At 42.8% G+C, this 20,047-nt stretch overlaps 1 long non-coding RNA gene across 6 annotated transcripts in view; it reads right to left on the bottom strand.

Annotated features, from left to right (window-relative positions):
- Positions 1-18,733, bottom strand: part of LOC105025833 — a 38,393-nt gene extending 19,660 nt beyond the window's left edge. The window contains exons 1-2 of one of the 6 annotated variants that reach the window (XR_004575706.1): positions 18,595-18,733; positions 820-942 (exon numbers count right to left, since the gene is read on the bottom strand). This is a non-coding gene — a long non-coding RNA (uncharacterized LOC105025833). Of the gene's footprint in view, positions 1-819; positions 943-1,051; positions 1,257-2,437; positions 2,572-3,765; positions 4,667-17,481; positions 17,535-17,715; positions 17,875-18,594 lie in introns of those variants that run through there. The other 5 variants (XR_829158.5, XR_002196732.3, XR_829160.5 and 2 more) reach the window with 5 other exon arrangements.
- Positions 18,734-20,047: the final 1,314 nt, after the last annotated feature.

Here is a 20,047-nt window from a genome sequence, read left to right as displayed (position 1 = left end):
AGGTAAACCACAACTATCGGTCCAAAGTTTGGTGTCAGACCAGTAGTGTATGGACACTTAACCTCGGACCCCATATATAATGCATTAGTCCTCAGAATGACCTCATTCTGTTGGTCCAAAGTTAGGTGTCAGATCAGTAGTGTATGGATGCTTAACCTCGGACCACATATATAATGCATTAGTCCTCAGAATGACATAATTCTATTCTACCCATTCCGACAGATGTCAAAACAATGACAAACTTGGGCCTCTTGGGAGAAAAAAGTCAGACTCTTGAAACTGATCCAAGGTCAGTATGGCATTTACCCATGTACAGTTATGGATTGTCTTGGGGTAAGATATCAGTACATCTATGCTAAAAGAGATTGTTCTAAACTTTTTGTCAACAAGGCCCCTTTATCTAGTTTTACTGAGTTAGATAAATGTGCATACCATTTGTATCTGCTTCCAGAATGAAGTTAGATAATGTCAGAGTTGAGTGGCAATGCAAATTAGCTATTTTTTTTTATAAATAATTCAATTCTAAAGAATCCCACAGATGTCTCGTCATTTTTCTAAAGCTAGTTAAGGAATGCACAGTGGTGTAGTGGTCAATCCTCAAAAAGGGATTTCTTTTTTAAGATATGCCTACTCCAGGTAAAATAAAGCAGAACCATGTTTTTCTAATTTCTTGACTTGGAAGGCCTAATTTTGGAATTAGTTACTTCCTTCAAACTGTACTTCAAGGCATTAAAAATGTTAATCTTACTTTTAGGCAGTAGATACAGGGCCTCCCTGCCAAAATACTGAACGATCCCATTAAATAGGCAGAGGTCTTACCAAAACAAGTTGGTCACCAAGTATCCTCCAGTGGCTCGCCAACAGTAGCAGACCAGCTTGCAAACTACTTTCCTTCTGTAACCATCTTCTGGCTTTCCTCTGGCTTCACTGTGAGCACTTCGTCTTGAGAAGGAGAAAAAACAAGCAGAGAGAAGACATCCATCAGATAAAAAAAAAATGAAATGAGTGAAAACATTTTGTGTGGGGATCCTGTGTTTTGTAACAGCCTCACAGTCTACCAGCAGGCAATGTCCCAGTGAGCCTCTTTCTTTGTTCATTAATTGATTGTCTCTCCCCCGCTGAGCGCCAGTAACTAGGTTACAAGGTTCTTTCAATGACTGAACCACGGGCCCTCATCTAGTGAGACCAGGAGGAGGAGAGGAGAGATGGACGATGACTCCGGGTCATATAGGAACCAGGACCCATGGAGTGTTGATAGAACTAACGGAGTGAGGTAGATAATGGTAGCTTTATTGAAATCACCCTCATTTAATTAGCCTGAGCAACCGACGAGAGGAAGGAAGGAAGGATGGGAGAAGAGATGGTTGAGAGGAAGCCCGTGGGGATGTGTCCCGAGAGGCTGTGGATCATGTGAATGGGTGGAGACCAGAGCTCTGGGATGACAGTGACTTACAGCAGACAAAGTACTTCAGGGGATTTTACTATTGTTAGTGCATTATTGCACTTACAATTTGTCATTCAAAGGAATTTCCTGGGGAATAGTTACTGGGGGGAGGGGGGTTAAATGAGCCAATTAGAAGCTGGGGATGATTAGGTAGCCATGATGGTGTGAGGACTGGATTGGACATCTGGCTTAAAGGGACAGTTCTACCGAAAATAACATCTAGGGTGAAATTCCCTTAGTTTGTGTCTGAAGTCCCAGCAAGTCATATTTCACAATAAGTCATTCTTCTGTCTCAGATCCCAAGTCGAAAAACACTTCAAACACAGTTTCGCTATCTTCACGCAGGAAATGAATGTGGATTGATTGCATTTTTCTACAAAAATGATCAGTACATATAGGTAAATAGAAGTATCAGCGCAGTTGAAAACCCATTGCAAAATGAACACTCTCTCCAGGAAGACAACATACACAGGTTCTTTGAGGTAAACAACTGCGCCAGTCTTAGGTTGAATTGTTCTCAAGTAAGTTTGCAATGCAACTTTTCTCAAGCCAAAAAAGCAGTGAACAGTAAAAAGCAGTATACAGCAGTATTCACCAGAGGGAGGACTGCCCTCTACTGACACAAATGTCAAAAGGCCTCATTGATTATTATATTATTGATGTAATTGACACTTAACGTCTGCAGCTGCTTTGTGTAGCTTGTTTTCGTCCAACCAGTGTCCTCAAACCAGCACTAGAGTGAATTCATGCTCGAACCTCCAAGTTAACCCGAATTCACTTAGGAGGTTAGAAAAAGCGCATTTAAAGGTTTTGTATCCTCAATTAGCCTAGCTAGCTTAATTACCTTCTCTCAGTTTGATGCAGTCAAGACCACTACCATGTAATCAGAAGAGATAAATTAGAAGCGATACGTTTGTTTTTATCAGGCCATGAATGGGCTTGATTGCAATTGCTCTCCTGTTCCCCTCATTTGTCAAAAGCACACATACTCACCCCTCCCCCATCTGCTCCTGCTGCGTATAGCTCCAGCAAAGGAAGTCCATATTTGGGTTAGGTATTGGTTAGTTTTTATGATGACCAAGAGCTGTTAACAGTATTTTTGTGATAACTGTTCTATGACTTTCATTTTGTTAGGAACCATTTATACGTTCACACTTCTATGTATAATATTTGAGATAAGAACATGGACATATTTTATGTAAGATGTCTTGACACATACTGTTCTCTCTTTCTGTGGTTGTTGGTATAAAATCAAACATTTAAACAGCATAAGAACACAGCATAAGTAATCGCAAAATATGTAGAATCACACAAAATATTTTAAAACGGGTTGTCTCAGCCCTGAAGAAATGTGGGTCACGTCCACTATCATGTTAAAAGCCTACCTTGCCATAAATCAATTTTTGAATGGTGATTTTACTATAACAACAAAATGCAAATATGGATTCATGGAACTAACATCAAACAGTAAGACCCAAGACAAGACACACAGGCAGTCTATTTAGGCAGCATCAAACACAAGCAAGAAGACAGAAACAGGCGATTTAAATGTTCTTTTTTCATTTGGTAGCATCAGTAAAACGCCAGTATTCAGACCCAAAGCAAAGAATGTTGAGATTTTCAGTAGCTGGGTTTATGATCAGCGAAATGTTTGATGTTCATTTCTTTTTCATTTTAAATCTGTCATAGTAGTGTTCTTTGTCAGCAACTCAAGCTACAACATCACAAATGTAGCAAAAACAGGTGGTCAAATTGTAACTAGCAAGGTGTGTAGATGGCTCCCTGCTCCTGGCATCAATGCAACACTGAGTAGGCTACACTAAAGTGAAAATGAAGTTTCAAAAGAAGATGTGTAAGGAAAGAGGAACATATAGCTATACAAAACAAACAAGTACAGATTGTGATCAACACATTTGCAGAAGCTTCCAAGCCAATGGTGTCAAAAATACTTGAGAAAAAAATACCAGAGTTCAGCCCTCTCTGAACACACACATGAAGTTCAGGTGATCAACTCCAAGCACAAAGAAAATGAGACCACAGACATTTTTGAACTTCACCTTTTAAGGCCAAAACTTATCCTAGATCAACACTGGTACTTATTATTGATATATTAATGGATATGGTCCCCGTTAGTGAGCTTTAAACAGACCTAAACCCCACCAGAAATTCATTCCCAAATGTTGTTGTGCTGTGCAGGAATAATTACTGTTTTTAGGTTTATGAAAGACATTTTAGTATGCTTCATTTGAAGCGCATGGAGATAAAACATACACCCCCCCCCCCCCCCCTCAGCCTTGAGCGTCCAAGCTTGTGCCACTTACCAGACAGCTTTCGGGCGGCGAACACATTTGAGAGAGGACCCCTCACATGATGCGACGCGCGGTGTGGAGGCCAGGCCGCGGAGGAGGAAGGAACAGAACACCATGTCCATTACCACAAACTTATCTGGATGGCGATAAAAACGAACAACCTCAAAAACAGCCCTGCCTTCCCTTCCCGCGTCTCCTGCTCACACAGTGACGCTTCGACAAATCTAATTAGCCATGCCATATCCCTGGCGACGCCGCAGTTTCCCCGGCGCAGTGGGAGATTAACCACAGAAACACCGGCAGAAGCCGACCGGCGCATCAGCCTCAACGTCAACACAATTAAGAGGGAAATTAGATGCGTGACATGTCATCACATCTCCCCCACTTCATTAGGAAACTCAGCAGAGGACCGGCTCATGCCTCTCCTGCAGGCTACGACGCCGGCTTCGTACACGAGTGGGCCTACGTGACGCTGCCGCTGGGGCGGTGAACACGCCGGCACAATGTCCGGCGGGCAACCAGCAGACCCGGACAGACCCAACCAGAGACAGAAAGGGTATTTTCCTCTCCGAACGTAACAACGCGTCCGGCCCACCACTCGTGTGTGTTTATCATTACAACATGGATAAACAAACAATCCAATTATGGTTTTACAACCCGTAACAAAAATTGTTTACTGCTGCTCTCCCCCGCCTCCCTGGCTTGTCAATCCGTTGAGAGCTGGTTCAGTTTGCCTGCGACGCCCGTTTCCGTGGCGGGGCTCAGCTGCTGGGGCTCCACTCGGGATGGAACGGATCGCTCCGAGACGCACAAGCCTGTCAGCACCAGTAACAGCAGAAGTCCAGATGATAACAGGGCGCACACCCCGAGAACAGAGCCGAGCAGAACAGTCTGTGATTGTGCGTGGCTGACCCCCGTGCATCCCAGCAGGCACTGCATAATGAATGGGCCCAGGCGATGACTACGACCCACATCTTCCCAACCCCCCCAGCCCCCCATGGCCACTGCCCCTCTATGCCCTCCCTGTCCCTAACCCGCAGCCATTCAGCTCCTGCCATTCCGCAAGACTCATTTGCATTCAGGGCACTCAGACTGTGCATTATACTCTGACACAATGACATATTACAGTGCCAGACACACCTATTAAATGTATAGGCCTTTAGCAGCGTGGGGCTGGGGGGCTTCTCCTGATAAATATAAACGTGCGGAGCAAGACAAGCTTTGCCTGACGTATTAGAGAGGCTACTGATGTACAGCGGGACAGACAGAAACTGACAACAAATGTCACGAGGAGTACAGCCGACTAGATGTCGCCCATATCAATGATTAAACAGTGGCAACGAGTCCCTGAGTGAACTGTGGTTCGGAGGCCTTGTAGACAGGGCCGGCTCCAGGCATAAGCGACATAAGCGGTCACTTAGGGCCCCCAACTGCTAGGAGAGAGGGGGCCCCAAATAAAATTTTGCTTAGGGCCCCCAGATACTAGAGCCGGCACTGCTTGTAGTAGTAGAATTACTAGAAGTAGTTGTAGCAGTAATATAAGTAGTAGTATTAGTAGAATTACTAGAAGTAGTTGTAGCAGTAATAGAAGTAGTAGTATTAGTATAATTACTAGAAGTAGTTGTAGCAGTAGTAGTAGTAGTATTAGTCGTAGTTATGGTCATCGTTAGTGGTCATCGTTAGTGGTTAGTGGTATTCATGGTCGTAGTTAGCCTAGTTCCTATAGGATGGACCAGCCCAGTGAGAGTAGGAACAGCAGGGAAGAGAAATGGAGGGAAGAGGGAGTTACTCCATTAAAAGCCCTTAGGATATTCTCTCAGGTCCGGGGAGGGAGAAAGAGAGGGAATTTAATTTGCCACACCGTCCAGCCATCACCGGAGAGAGCCCGGGGGCAGAATAAATGGATTCTGGAATTCAAATTAAATAAAGAAATAAAAAGGAGAGAGAGAGACAAAAGCACAGGGGTAGGTACGGAGAAATGAGAGCCGTGCCGGGATGAAGAAGAGTAGGTTGGGAGAAAGAAGGAGAAGGGGAGGAGACGGTTGGGAGGGAGACCGAAGAAGGGGAATGACACAGGAGATTCTATGTACATGCCAGGAGCTTCACCATATGTAGAGTTCAAAGGGGTTACACAGACAAGATGAAATCTGATAGGGAGATAGTAGCTACCACTTACAGGGGCACCCGAACACAGAAGGATAACAGGAAGTCAACAATCCATGACCTCACCCTAACCTGATGAGATTTCAGGGTGTGTGTGTGTGTGTGTGTGTGTGTGCGCGTATATACTATGCATGTGTATTGTGAGCAAGTGTGACCCCAGAGCACAACTACTTGTTGTAACTCAGCACCAAAGGGAGGGGGCACTTAGGGAGGTGACATGACCACACAGACGAGGTAACCCCTGGTCCCTACGGCATTGGGGGAGGTGGGGGAGGGGGCGGAAAAGGGAGTCGCGTTGCAACAGCCCCGCTCTTCCCATCACACAAGACCTTCTGGCCCCTCTTCGGTCATAAGTCTGGCCTGTGGCGAGAAATATGGTCTGTGGTCTATGGGTAAGTCAAAAGAAAATCTCAGTGCTGGAATGTCTGAATGGCTTCAGGCGGGTCACAACACATTTCTGAAAAGCTCCGCTTCAAACACAACAGTGCAGGGCCTCAGAAGAATGGAGAAGGTGGAGGGCACTGGGGGGGGGGGTAAAAAAGAGAGACAGGGAGAGAAAAGAGAAAGACAGAGAGAGAGGGATAGAGAGAGTGAGAAAAATATAGAAAATAATGACTACAAAACCTCATAGGACCTGGGGGCGGGATTCAGAGCCTTGTGTTAGGTAAGTCTGTGGTGAAAACCAACCATATCTTCTCGTTGGCCATTCTGCACCCCTCACGCAGTAGGCTAGGCCAGGATGGAGAGGCACTGAGCCGGCATCTACGGGTCATTAACAACGAAACACAAACACACAGCTCCAGCAAACAAGTCTACACACTCGGCACAGCACATAGAACACACAAAGACAAACAGGTGTCCTTAACACAGGCACACCCACCCACCTAAACACACACACACACCACCTGTGTCGTACTCAGGGTGAAACATCCATCTAACACTCCAGAGGGGCAAAAGGAAGAGGTCTGTTTATGTTTGCGTGGACTAGACCGGACCCCATTCATTCAGTCTGTCTCAACACCCAGACAACCTCTGAAGCCTCTCCAAATGTCCAACGGCCACGGGCAACTGGAGTTTTAACACAGCCACCCAAAAACCTCCGCTTGGTCTATTTACGAACATCGGCAAAACCTTCTGATCTAGATTGGTCATCAACGTCATTTCACATGGTCAACGTTACATTTCAGGTGCTTCCAAAAGCTAAAACATGCGGCTGAGGTTACTCCTCTGGACGTCTCAAATCATATCTCGGATTTTTATCTCCAGTTAATAAATAAAAACGAAATGTGGCCGACAGAAGGGTTTATTAGAATGGTTCATCTGTAGGTTGTTTCGTTCCTCTTGCCTTGGTCAGTCACGGTGCAAATATTAAGAGTATTAGCTACATCATAACACATGAAAGCCAAGTCAAAAACATGTCACATCTTGTAAAAGAAATAGCAGTCTTTGGACAGCGTTGCTTTAGCTGCCATGTGTCACGCAGCACTCAACCAGCAGACAGGATTATTGGCCATGGGTTCCATACTTCCATCAGCATGCCCTATTTGACTTTGAATAATAAGAATAATATTGATAGGTGATGAATTCAGCTTCTACACAACACCTTTTCTCTTAAAGAACCTAAAAGAAAAAACATAATCATTATTAAATATTTACAGTAATTAGCATTACGGACAGTATAGGTCTGTACAATGATCAGCATTGAAAGTTGGACGTTTAAATGGAGAGACAGTTAATCAGTTTCTCTCTCCATGGTCAAAAGGCCTCAACATAGCTCCAGCAGAGGCAGGCATTTGTCAATGGGGGAAGACTTGGTGGCTGGCAGCACATAAAGGTGCTTAATTAAAAAAAAAATGGTACCTTGGTCAAAAACATGGTGAAATCATGGTGACTTCAGATATCTCCATGCCAGGGCTCTAGAAATTTGCCAAAGTTTCCGATAAGAATTGAATGAATTTTCCCAATCTAAGCTATCCCCCACCCCCACCAAGTTCCCGGGTGTCTCGAACATTCAAGGCTTTCCAGCGGCAACTCGCCGTCCCTGTGGACTAACTGCTTTCTGCTGTTAAGAAAAGCTTTGCTTTGATGAGAAAGTGTTTGATCGACTCCAAATAATTGTAATTGGTTTATGCATTTTTTTTGCCCCCACAAACAAATCAATCTAAGCTGCGTCATGTAACATAGGGCTTGTATTGTATATAGGATACATTGCATGGGAGAAAATGCTTCAGTTGGTTGATGCGTTTTCAAACCCTGTTCTAATCTAGACCCCATGAATTACCCCCCCCCCCCCCCCAAAAAAACAAAAAAAACATCCATCGCCCTGTTGTTTGCAGCCAGCTACAGTTTTTCCAATTGCCACAGCTGTGTGTGGTTGGGAACTGACCTCCTGCACGACAACACCTGTCCCCCAGAAGCACATCGGGCCGTCTTGTACCACCCAGGATGGGCTGACACACTGACTGCAGGCTGGGAGACGGGGCACTGTCTCGGATCGGTGGAGGAGCACATTCCAAGCTGGAAGAGGAGCTTAGGGCCAATGGAGCCATTCAAACACAGAGAGAGAGAGAGAGCCACAGCATTCTCTGAAGGGCCATACACAACTCCTGAACTGAAAACGGAGAGGAACTAGCCATAAGAAGCGCACTCTCTTTCCACTGACTACCAGGCCGGCCTGTGAAGATGTGGGTCGTTAGCGTTAGCATAGTTACGCACACGCAACTCTGGGTTGTTTACAGGGGGCCCACAAGCCCTTGCAGATGGGGCCGCTTGAATGCCAGATGCCCAGCTGATGGCCCCATTGCTGGGTGATGATAGGGTGGTCTCTCTCACACATGGGGAGAGGGGGCGTAAGCTTTTGGTGAGCAGATGCTGATTCTGGTGTCATGTTGTGATTAGGTTGTAACTGGGTTATGACTGTGGTCTGGCTGACAGGCTCCCAATGCGGCCAGCAATTCCTCCATCACCTGGCATCCCGGTAAACACAGAGCAGAGATACACTCAGGAGACCAGCAGTTTCTCTGACCCCAGTTAAAGCACAGACAAAAAGAGAGAGACACACACAGGGGGAGCCAGAGAGATGAAGAAAAAGAGAGAGGGAGGGAGAAAGAGATAGAGAAAGGGAGAGAGAGAGGAGGAAATGTGAACTAAAGCAGAGAACTGATAGGAAAGATTTTAAGGCCACGGTGGTTTGCTATTCTGAACATGAGGCCAAGCTGGGTGTGAGTTTAAGGGAGTGGAAGGTATGAGTGTGAGGTGTGAGGTATGAGTGTGAGGTATGAGTGTGAGGTATGAATGTGAGGTGTGAGGTATGAGTGTGAGGTATGAGTGTGAGGTATGAGTGTGAGGTATGAGTGTGAGGTGCGAGTATGAGGTATGAGTGTGAGGTATGAGGTGTGAGGTATGAGCGTGAGGTATGAGGTGTGAGGTATGAGCGTGAGGTTTGATTCTGAATCAATCAGACGATATCAATTCTTCAATTCTTTTGCCTAGAATCGTCCGATACTAATTGCTGGCCAGTGCACACCTAGTTCCATCCATGAAAAACTCGGACTCAATTGAGCACCATCAACAACACATGCACACAAACAGAACCAAACAAGCTGCCAAATAAAGGACTATCAAATGTCAATCATTATGAAATGTCTCCTGTTTTGAACTTTCCCTTCAGTATTGACTATATGCGCGCACACACACACACACACACACACACACAGTGCTGTTGGTAATGTTTGTTACCTTTCCGCTGATACCCCTACCTATATGTACATAAACCACATTTTTATAAATAGACAGATTACTGCTATTCATAGCATATTGCCTTTCTTCCTTGTTATTGTTATTCATGTCACTGTTTCAAAATTCTGTGTTAATACCTTCCATCCTTACGGGAATCTTCACCCATTTGGCCCCCATGTTCACCCTAGGTGTTGGGACACGCCCAACACAAATTCACCATAACAATGGCTTCATTAAACCATGTGTCGTATCAGTTCCAGTAACCGATAGCACTTATCACGAGGACACAACCGTAGCATCCAGCAGCGAAGTGCTTCATTGCTATTATGCCTCTCTCTCTTTCCCACCTTGAAGCGCCTTCATTAACAGCTAGCTTGCCAGCACTAGCGATGGAGTGCTGCTCCCATGCTGTACAAATGTAACCATGCCCCCAAGGGCCTACGCCAAACACTGAGGTGAACTACATTAACATCCTTTTTGGTTAAAACACTAAATAAAACAGGCAACGTTCTTGCGTTATAAATAACCTTTTGTAGCAGAGCAAGAGAGAAAGATATGGGAGAAAACAGCTGGCCGTTGGTGGATTGAATGAAATTCTCATATGAATGTTCCACTTTTTTTATTTATCTATTATTCAGCTCTTACAAGTTTAATGTGTTATACTCAGCCGTTGTCACGGAACGCTTCAGAAATGTGTAGCCTTGACTCTGGCTTAACTTAGTTAGGCATCCGAAAATGTAATCAGGACTTCAGTTGGCATCAGTTAAAAATATGTAATTATTTTAATCCTGTATAATTTTTTTTCAGTTGACATCAGTCACATATAAATCTCAATGGCAACCATTTTATATCAAACTTCCGTTATACGTGTGATACAATATAATTAGCCTCTATGACAGTGGGAAGACTTCATGTGAAGTATAGAGCACGCAAACCGTAAACAGGGGAACACAATGCAATGTACAGTATATATGACCTATGAGAAAACCCAGGCCAGCTAGTCTCCTGAAGAGAAAGCCATATCTTCTATAACATTAACTAGTAGGTCTAGTGTCAATTTGGCAGGTCTCTTATAGGAAACCGGAGCTACCTAGATTTATAAGGATGAGACTCTTGTCTCACTTTCCCAGCCCTCACCATCCAATCACGTGTAATGCTACACCCCGTGCCTCCATTATCCCTGGCTAGAGGAGTCTCTGGAATGTATCCGATTCCAGCCCAGGGGCAGCACCTTGGAAAAGTACCCCCGCCTCCCGCCTCTCTCTCCCTTTCTCTCTCTCTCCCTCCCTCCTTCCCTCCCATGCCCGCCCTAGCCCTCCTACCCCCTCTCTAACTTTTCCGACGAACAGAATTCCTCCAGAGGCTCGACTGCCTGGCTGTGACATGTGTTTCTGGCAGCATTGTGATGTCTGTCTGTCTGATGAGATGTGGACACACAGGAGCGGTTTGGATTTCGGGGCTATTTTTCTTCTGGGACTTCTCATCTCCTCACTTCGGCCACATTTACTACCAATCTGAGTGTTCTGCACCCCAAATAAGCCTCAGCCTGAGGGAACATCCTGCTGCCTCACAACCTCATCAGGGGATGGTCTACAAGCCGGCCATGACAAACAGCACCGCACTTACTGACCATGAATCTCAATTTATCATCATGAAAGCTAAGCTGACCTTATCATTATTCTCCAACACACAAACCAATACAGTAACAGTAACCCTAACTTTTAATCGTTGATAAACAATTATTTACTCACGCCATATTGAGGAATTCAGACAAAATAGCCAGTTCTCTCCATCCTCACTTGCATAGGTCACATCCAATATTGATTCAATTCACCAGGGGTCTACATTACCTCTATGCATCCATCTTCTCCTGTGTGAGTGTTGTTACCACTACCGCGCTCTCACAGCAGTCTTGTGGGTCAATGACTTGATGTTTCCATTTGTGTCTGAAGCGTATATACAAAGAATTGCCAAAATTACATTTGAAGTAAATATTTACATAAGATCATAATGTACATTTGTTCCAAATCCTCATTAAAACGTTTTCATTAACCCTATGGCCATAGTTGTGTGGGCTTGTTTAGATTGATTAAAAAACATATGGTAAGGATTGTGAACTTCATTACATAGCTATGCTTGCTATAGAAAATTGGGATTTCATTCAATATCATCCAGCATAAAAGACATTCAGGAGCAATTTCTGTCCATAATATATTGAGAGTCATATCTAAGGATAGTGATACTCCATTAGTTCTTCACTCAATCCTAATTAGTCTCTTAGTCACTGCTGCTGAGAAGCATCCCCATAACATGAGGCTCCCACCACCATGCCTCAGAGTAGGGATGGTAAAATGATGAGTGTTAGCTTGTTTTCACCAGACATAGCACTTGGCATTCAGGCATAGTAGTTTAATTTTGGTCTCATCTGATCAGATAATCTTTCTACTCATGCTCTCAAAGTCCAGGTGGCTTGTCATGTCCCTTTTACTCAGGAGTGGCTCATGTTTAGCCATTGTAATATAAGGCCTGATTTATGTAGTGCTGCAGGAGGTTGTCCTTTGGGCAGATTCTCCCATCTCTGTAGGGAACTCTGGAGTTCAGTAAGAGTGGCCAGTGGCTCCCTGACCAAAGTCCATCTTGACTGGCTCCTTCATTTTGATGGATGGCAAAGAAACTTGGTTGTTCTACACTTATAGCATTTCACACAATTATTTAATTATATATACAATTTCCCCAGACATATGCCTCAACACAATTCTGAGGTCTACAGACTTCAAGGCTTGGTTTCTGCTCTGACATGCACTGTGAGGTGTGGATATAGATGTCTAAACAATTGAATTTGCCACAGGTGGACTCCAATCACTGTGAGATATGGGACCTTATATAGGCAGGTGAGTGCCTTTCTAATTCTCTCTATTGAACTCTCTCTATATTACTTAATTACATTTCCTTTAGAACCATTGCAAATGAAAAGTTTTATAACAGAATGAGGTTTCCTTAAGTTTTTCATGTGATCAAATGTATCCATGCTTAAAATCAATCGATTAAATGCATTTCAGCTTAATGTTTTGCTTCTCTCAAACTTGATACACAGTACTTGGTAATGTTTAATTTCCATCCGGTCTGACAAGTCCTGAGGCTACTGCATTAAACAGGACAGAAACAATAATCATCGACTTGACTGGAAGGTATACTTGGTTTCAATTAAATAAAACAAAAAGGGGACAAAAAGGTGGCGCTGCAATCTATGGTGGGTTCGACAAGACGCTGCTAGCTTCATGGGGTGAGGTATATATGGCCAAGCATTGTAAACAGGGGTTTCCTCATCTTATACTGCACAACAAACTCCCTTAGGTTGTCTGTTGACTGACTTCCTGGTAGAGATGATTAGGAGGAAGACAATTGTGGGTTCTTTGGCTGGGGAATGCACTCTCCTCCCAGTGCTGATGTGCCGGGAAGATACTTCCTGGTTGATCAAGCAGTGTGAGAAGAACCAGAAATGCTTGCTGAGGTGGCTAATCATAATAGCTGGCAAACATTCCACACGTGGATAACTTATAGTGAAGGTGCCCTGATAAGGACGGTGCGGTGGCCAAAATGAAACTAAAAGGTTACTTTGTTTACAGGGTGACAATAATCACTCCATCTGTGACGGCAATTCAGACTAACCTTCGGATGAAACCTACTACTATCAGCTACATTAAGTGAGGTGTAGCCAATTAAGTTACAGTACAAGTCAAGTCAAAGATTTGTAACAAAGTGACACGTTTTAAATCTGATAACTTAAAAACACAAACTAACGGCTAGGTTTAAGGTCAGATGTTCTCTCTTCAAGCTGAGGCAATCTTATATGATCTTCCAGCGTGGAATCTCACACTGTCTTTGTGACCATGCCACAGTCAGGGTTTTTATGTCATATTACATAATTACGGTCAGTCTGACAACCATCTTAAGTCCTTTAAAACAATGCGTTTTTAGAAATATTCTGACTCTTGTCACTGTTCAGCATGACGTTTAGAAAAGCCAAAATGTGTGACATTAATGATAAGGAAATGTTACTTTTCTTAGCAAGACAATTTTGTTGAGATCAATCTGTGAACATCTATGAACACATGAATGCTAATAATAGCACATCATTAAATCATTTCTAACAAAAAAATTTCAACAGGACAAATGATGAGATTCATAATTAAAATGCATGAATGACATTCTTGCCAAATGAAACCTGAAATATCACTAATCAAGGTAAAAAGAGCTTACATGAGAATTTTTCTTTTGTCATATTATTTTTTTTTTCAACCGGTATTCATTGTGGTGTGTGTATGAGTCACAGGCCAGGATAATTCAGGCGGCGAATTATGGCAGTGGAAAATCATTTCCCTGGGCATGGGCTGATGGGAGAAGGAGGCCGTGGTTAATCGTTCAGTAATCTGATCCACCACCACAGCATACTGCATACTGGAGGGTTCAGACACACACACACACGCACACACACACACGCAAACACACACACACGCAAACACACACATTCAGTTATACCAACTGTAAACACAAATAACCACACATGCAGATGGACACACATGCTGCCACAATGTTAAGGACACACACACACACAGGAGAAAGGATGATAAAGCGAAAGTTTGCATCTGATACCGTACCAACCAGTTACCATCGGCATTTTGCTGATATTGTTCATTAAGTTTTGCTTAGACCCGTGCTTCTCAAACCTCTCCCAGGGACCCTGCAGACATTGCTCATGTTGTAGCCTTGAACTGGCCAAATCAACTAAAAAAAGGATTCATAAATTAATGGCTGACCAGTTAGGTTATGCTAGCATTAGAATACATCTAATAGATGTAGGAAAGATTTAAGAACCACTGAAAGAACCAAAACATATACTAGAGATGTATTCCGGGATAATTGATGGCTACAACTGTCACACTAGTAGTTTAAAAGACAATTAATAAGAAACATTGTTGTTACAGCATCATTTATTGCAATATTGATCTCACTAAGCAAGAAAATGCGCACACCACACCCTAAACCTAAACCGCAATAATCAAACCTTTATTCTTAAACTTGACCCAAATTCCTACATCAAAATCAAACCCCAATTCCAACACTAGCAACAAGACATATATATTTTCCTTGTGAGGTCCAGTGAAAACCCAGTGTGGGGACTGAATTATCAAGTTGTACTATTTTGGTGACCACTTCTGGACCCCAGATGTATAGTAAAACCAGGGGGATGCGGTCACACCCACAAAAGACCTCCAGCAATCAGAATATCTGATTGAGTTTTCTTTCAAAATAGGTTTCTAGGTTTTCCTCTTGGTTTATGATGCTATCTGGAAATTCACTAACGCTGGCTTCTGCTATAGAAGTGCTATCCAATGTGTTTACTTCAATGAAACCCTTTTTCAATCCCACTCAAAATGTATTTAGGCTGTGAAAAGCTATATTTGAAGAAGTTTCTTTCAAGAAGTCCAATTTCAACATAGACATAGCCAGGATTAAACTAATCTGAATAAATATACTATAAGCATCTAATGATTGCATTCCTTACATTCAGTTGTGGATTGAGAAGGCAGAGGACAAACTCCAAAAGAAGGGGAATTGCAAAGGATGAAATTGTGAAACAGCCAATTTTGTCTATGTCTTTGGGTGTAGGGTCCTGTGCTAGGGCTGGCCAGGGTTAGGGGCCCTAATGTATTGGAAGACTGCCTGGTTCCTCGCTCATTCTATAGACTTGTTTCTGGATTGGCCCCCCATACGCACACACACACGCGCACACACACACACACACACACACACACACACACACACACACACACACACACACACACACACACACACACACACACACACACACACAGCATTGCTTTGAGGGGCACTGACATGGAAGAATACAAGAACTGGCATGTTGTTGGGGCACTGTGGTTCCCATCAGCCTAAACTTGCCATGTAAAAATACAGCTTGTGTATAACACAGTTACAATGGCCTTATGAAGCAGTTACAAAATTCTCACAAGGGTAGATTCCTGCACAGACTGGATCACAGTGCAGCAGAAGCTGTCAACATTCACATCTCTAGATCACAGAGCATTTGGCCATCAGATGGAACAGTCAGATGGAACACACAGCATAACCAGACAAACACTTGGCATAGCCAGACTGAACACAGAGCAAGCCTCACATTCCACCATGGATTAAATCAAATGATAGCAATTCTGACAATCATATACTGTGATTTGTATCGAAGATTGCCATGATGTTTCCCAATACACAGACAAAGTAGGAAAAAAATATCTTCTTCCCAAAACCTCACAATGTGAAGCAGTGTCCTACAGCAGAAATTGAGCATACAGCATGTTATTAGTAGTTTTGGTACTTCTTCTGTGAAGCCAAGACAGATTTCGGTGAATAGATTCCTTGCCAAATACAAAGACACAGCTAAACAAAGCAATAGTAAACATGTTGTCCCTCAGAAATTATGCAGTGGTGTCTGATGTATTGCGTGTGACATACAAGAAGAGAGAGATCCAAAATCAGCTCCCCAATTTCATTGTGGGGGTCAATGAAGAGGAATGGTGTCACTGTTTCTCTCTTCATCTGACACATTTGCTTTCTCCCTACATACACAATAAAAGAAGCCCCTAGGCTACAAATATCAGGCAGGTCTAGACTTCTCCAGTTCCCACCAAGGAGTCAAATGTTTATATACAGTAGACCTAATGTGAAAGCTGTATGACTTTGACTTGATACGATGTGTGTAAAAACAAGACGTAGAAAGTTAGTTGAGAGCCCCCTTGCTCTTCTTTATGTGCATAACCACCACCCATTAACACCATCTTCCTCCTCAACACCAACATAGGAACTAGGTTAAGTAACTTGGGTTAAGGTGTACTGCTAATAAAAGACAAATGTAGTTTGGTGTTTGTTATGCAAGAACACATTGAACTGCTTTCCTTTCATGTTTAACTTTGTTTATTGTTGAGAGCAAGGAAGATCAATCCCAAGCAAATGTTTCACCTACGTTTAGGTGAAAAAAAAACTGAATGGGATTTGGTATTTTCCAGAGTTGTGCCTCCATTCGGGGTCTCCTGGCTTTAAAAATGAGTTTGCGAGAAAAACTGAAAATAAATTAATAAATAGACCCAGATTAAGAAACCTCCGGTAAGCACAAAATGCGGTTGGAATATGGTTCTATCTTTTTAACTATTTAGGCTACAAAATACAATGACCTAATTCCTAATAGATAGGACTCTTGTTCCTAAGAACCCTAAACCATAGTGGGTAGAACCAGGCAGTAAATTACACCGGGGTAGAACAAAAATCATCAATAATACTGAGATTTCCTACACAGAAGACCCTACTCAACTATTGCATGATGATCTTTCTTCATGCATTTCAAACCTTAACACTGAAGTAGAAATATCGAAACAAATCTGCACGAAAAATGACAGACTGTCATAGCTACAATTAAGAAAGTAAACATGGCTCGTTGAATTGTCTACATTACTTTGTGAGAAATGTACCCACGGTGGGTTTTTCTGAGAAAGAAATCAAAATAGCTACCTGGGCCAAAAAAGTTTGGGAACCCTTGTTCTATGCACATTCATCGCGCTACATAACTGTAACAATGAATACTGAACAGTTAAATTTTGTAGTACAGTGCTACACCAAAAACACCACAACAATCAACTGCCCAAGACAGGCCACAAAGTTACAATAACAAGTCACTTTCTTGCCTGTGCTAAGTTGTATCACGGGGTTTCACTTGCTTGATGCAAAGATCCAACACCCGAAGAAATACGAAAAACTTACACAAGAATTCCTGATGGCCTTACTTCCAATCAATATGGAGTAGCCAAAAGCAGTTCTTAGAAAATCTTTCCCCGGGCTTCGTTTTCGATCCAAGGGAAATTCAGGCCAAAACTGTGGCTGCATTTTCGGTCTGCGACAAGGCAAGTGGATCGCAAGCCAGTCGAGGGTATTGAGCAGCGTCAAGCTCGTTTTGACTAAAACATTTGCACCAAAAAAATTTACTTTCACACTCACCTTCTCACAAGGCAGTCGGTATCTGGTATAATGAATGCTTGGATACAACCAAAGCAACCCGGTGCCTACGACTCGCTTTCCTGAGGCTCCGGTCTCCGGTTATTGCAGACTGATCGAATAGAAACGTGAGAATGTCCTTGTTTCTGCAGAGCCAAGCACTGCCTTACAATGGTCGATAGGGGGCGTAAGCACAGCATCAATTGTCCTACATGAGGCAATATGGTCTTACCTACATGGATTTTTAGTTTTTGACAATAATTATGTCGTGGTTCGAATATTACATGCTGATTGGCTGAACGTTGTGTTATATGAAATATAATATCACGTAACCTTTTTTAAATTGTTCTAATAGTGTTGTTTACCGGTTTATAATGGCAACAAGTTATATTGGTGGTCTGTGGCAAATTGACAATATTCCAAGGTAGTGTGGTATCCAATGTGTCCGTTATGTGTCATGCCTAAGAACAACTCCTAGTGGTATAGTATATAGGCCATATACCACACCCCTTTTTGCCATATTGCTTAATTAAGGTACATAAATAACTTTTATGTAGAGGTTCAAATGTGTGATAAATGTATTCAAGGTCTGCCTGCTAGTTAGTATATGCATTCAAACAGCATACACACAATTCAAACCTCTGTCACTCCACTACTACATTCATCATGGCAGGGCATGTATCTGTAAAAATATCTGTAAAAATAAGTAAACTGACATTTTATCCATGCTTTATGTGGACTTGGCTTGCCAATTAAAAGTAGATCAAAAACAAACATATTGCTTGAATACACTATTTACTGTGGACCACTTCAACTGGAGATTTAAAGTTGAAGGTTCCCCAAATAAATAGCTCAAAACACGGTCTGTTTCCATGGCTTCACCTTTCTTTTTTCCTCTCTTAATGCAGAGGGGGCAGAAGATGATGTCTTATTCCAAACGTTGTTTACTTTCTCCCCCTCAACAACCGATTGAGTGTAAGCTCTTAATTCCTTAGTCCATACGATGGTCACTGTTAGCAAATACTACAAAACTGACCCAAGATCGATTGTCAGAGGAATAATGTCACCACACACGTCTGTCGTTTGACATTGTCACACAAGCGACCAGTGATTTCATTACGAAGGGGCTAAACCCCGGACAAAGCCGTCCTTCAAACAGCTTTGCCTGTCTCACATCACATGACAGGCGGCAGGGGAGTTAACGAACACCACACATTTCATGTAGAGTCCAAGACTCTAAAACAAAGCCAACACAGAGACTTAACTTTATTGTCCTTGTTAAAACGGACCAGAAGCCGAAACGAAGCAGGCACGGTTCTCAGTCAAAACTATATAATGCAGCTATGAGGGATAATCAGGAATTTCACCTCGTCTGCCCTGGCCACAGCCTCGCCATATGGTTAATCAATCAATCAATAAACTAGTGTAGTCTGATGAACACAAAATTAAAAAGGATATTGATGTGTTCTGAGGGGAGGAACAGATTTATTCACTCACATGGGGATACAGTCCTGTGCCATGTGAAAACAGTATTGGGTGAGCAAATTCACTGAGTGAATGACTGCATTGTCTGTATCACATCCCGAGTTTTGGTGAACCGGGTGTTCTTCAACCTAACGCATCCTGAATTCAGAAGTCCACCATTTCACAAGTTTCAAATAACATATTTCCGGAAGTGACAGGCTGGGATTTAAATGAATTTGACCCCCATCTTTGTGTCAACCCAACCTGCTCTGTGTGTGCTCTGGAGATCAGTGTGGGACTACCAAGCGGACAGCTCGAGCCTCAAGCCCTCTAGATCTATCCTAATCCCTGTCTGTGCTCTCTCAGAAAATAGCGTCCTTCATGACCTTAAATTAACATTACAGGTTTATGTCTCCATTAGTGTTGATCCCTAATCTGAAACATCCTCCAACGTGCTAATTGGGGTTTTCCACAGCCAGGCACACACGGCCTTGTATGCTGCTAATAGCATGCAGAGTAATTAACCATCACAGGTATGCTTAGTAAGGCAAGAGGTCTGAGCACTAAATACACACATATATAGAGTATATAAACACACACAAGCTGTGGTTCAAAGTAACTAAGTGAATATACTTAAGTACTACTTGCATAGTATGAACTATACCTTAACATTTACACATTATTTGACACACATTATTTTTAATTGACTACATTCAGGGACATATCCAAAAGTAAGCCTAAATGTTCCATTGCAAATGCTTAGCAGAAAAGAAAAAAATATTAAATGCACACAGCTATTAGAAGCAAACCACTAACCATAAATGCTTGGTCATGATGTCTGAGTATGCCCCTGACTATAAAAAAGAAAACC

The sequence above is a fragment of the Esox lucius genome, chromosome 4 (genome assembly GCF_011004845.1).
Source record: "Esox lucius isolate fEsoLuc1 chromosome 4, fEsoLuc1.pri, whole genome shotgun sequence".
Classification (NCBI taxonomy): Eukaryota; Metazoa; Chordata; class Actinopteri; order Esociformes; family Esocidae; genus Esox; species Esox lucius.
Note: the sequence above shows the minus strand (reverse complement) of the source record. Positions and strands in the feature narration are given on the sequence as shown.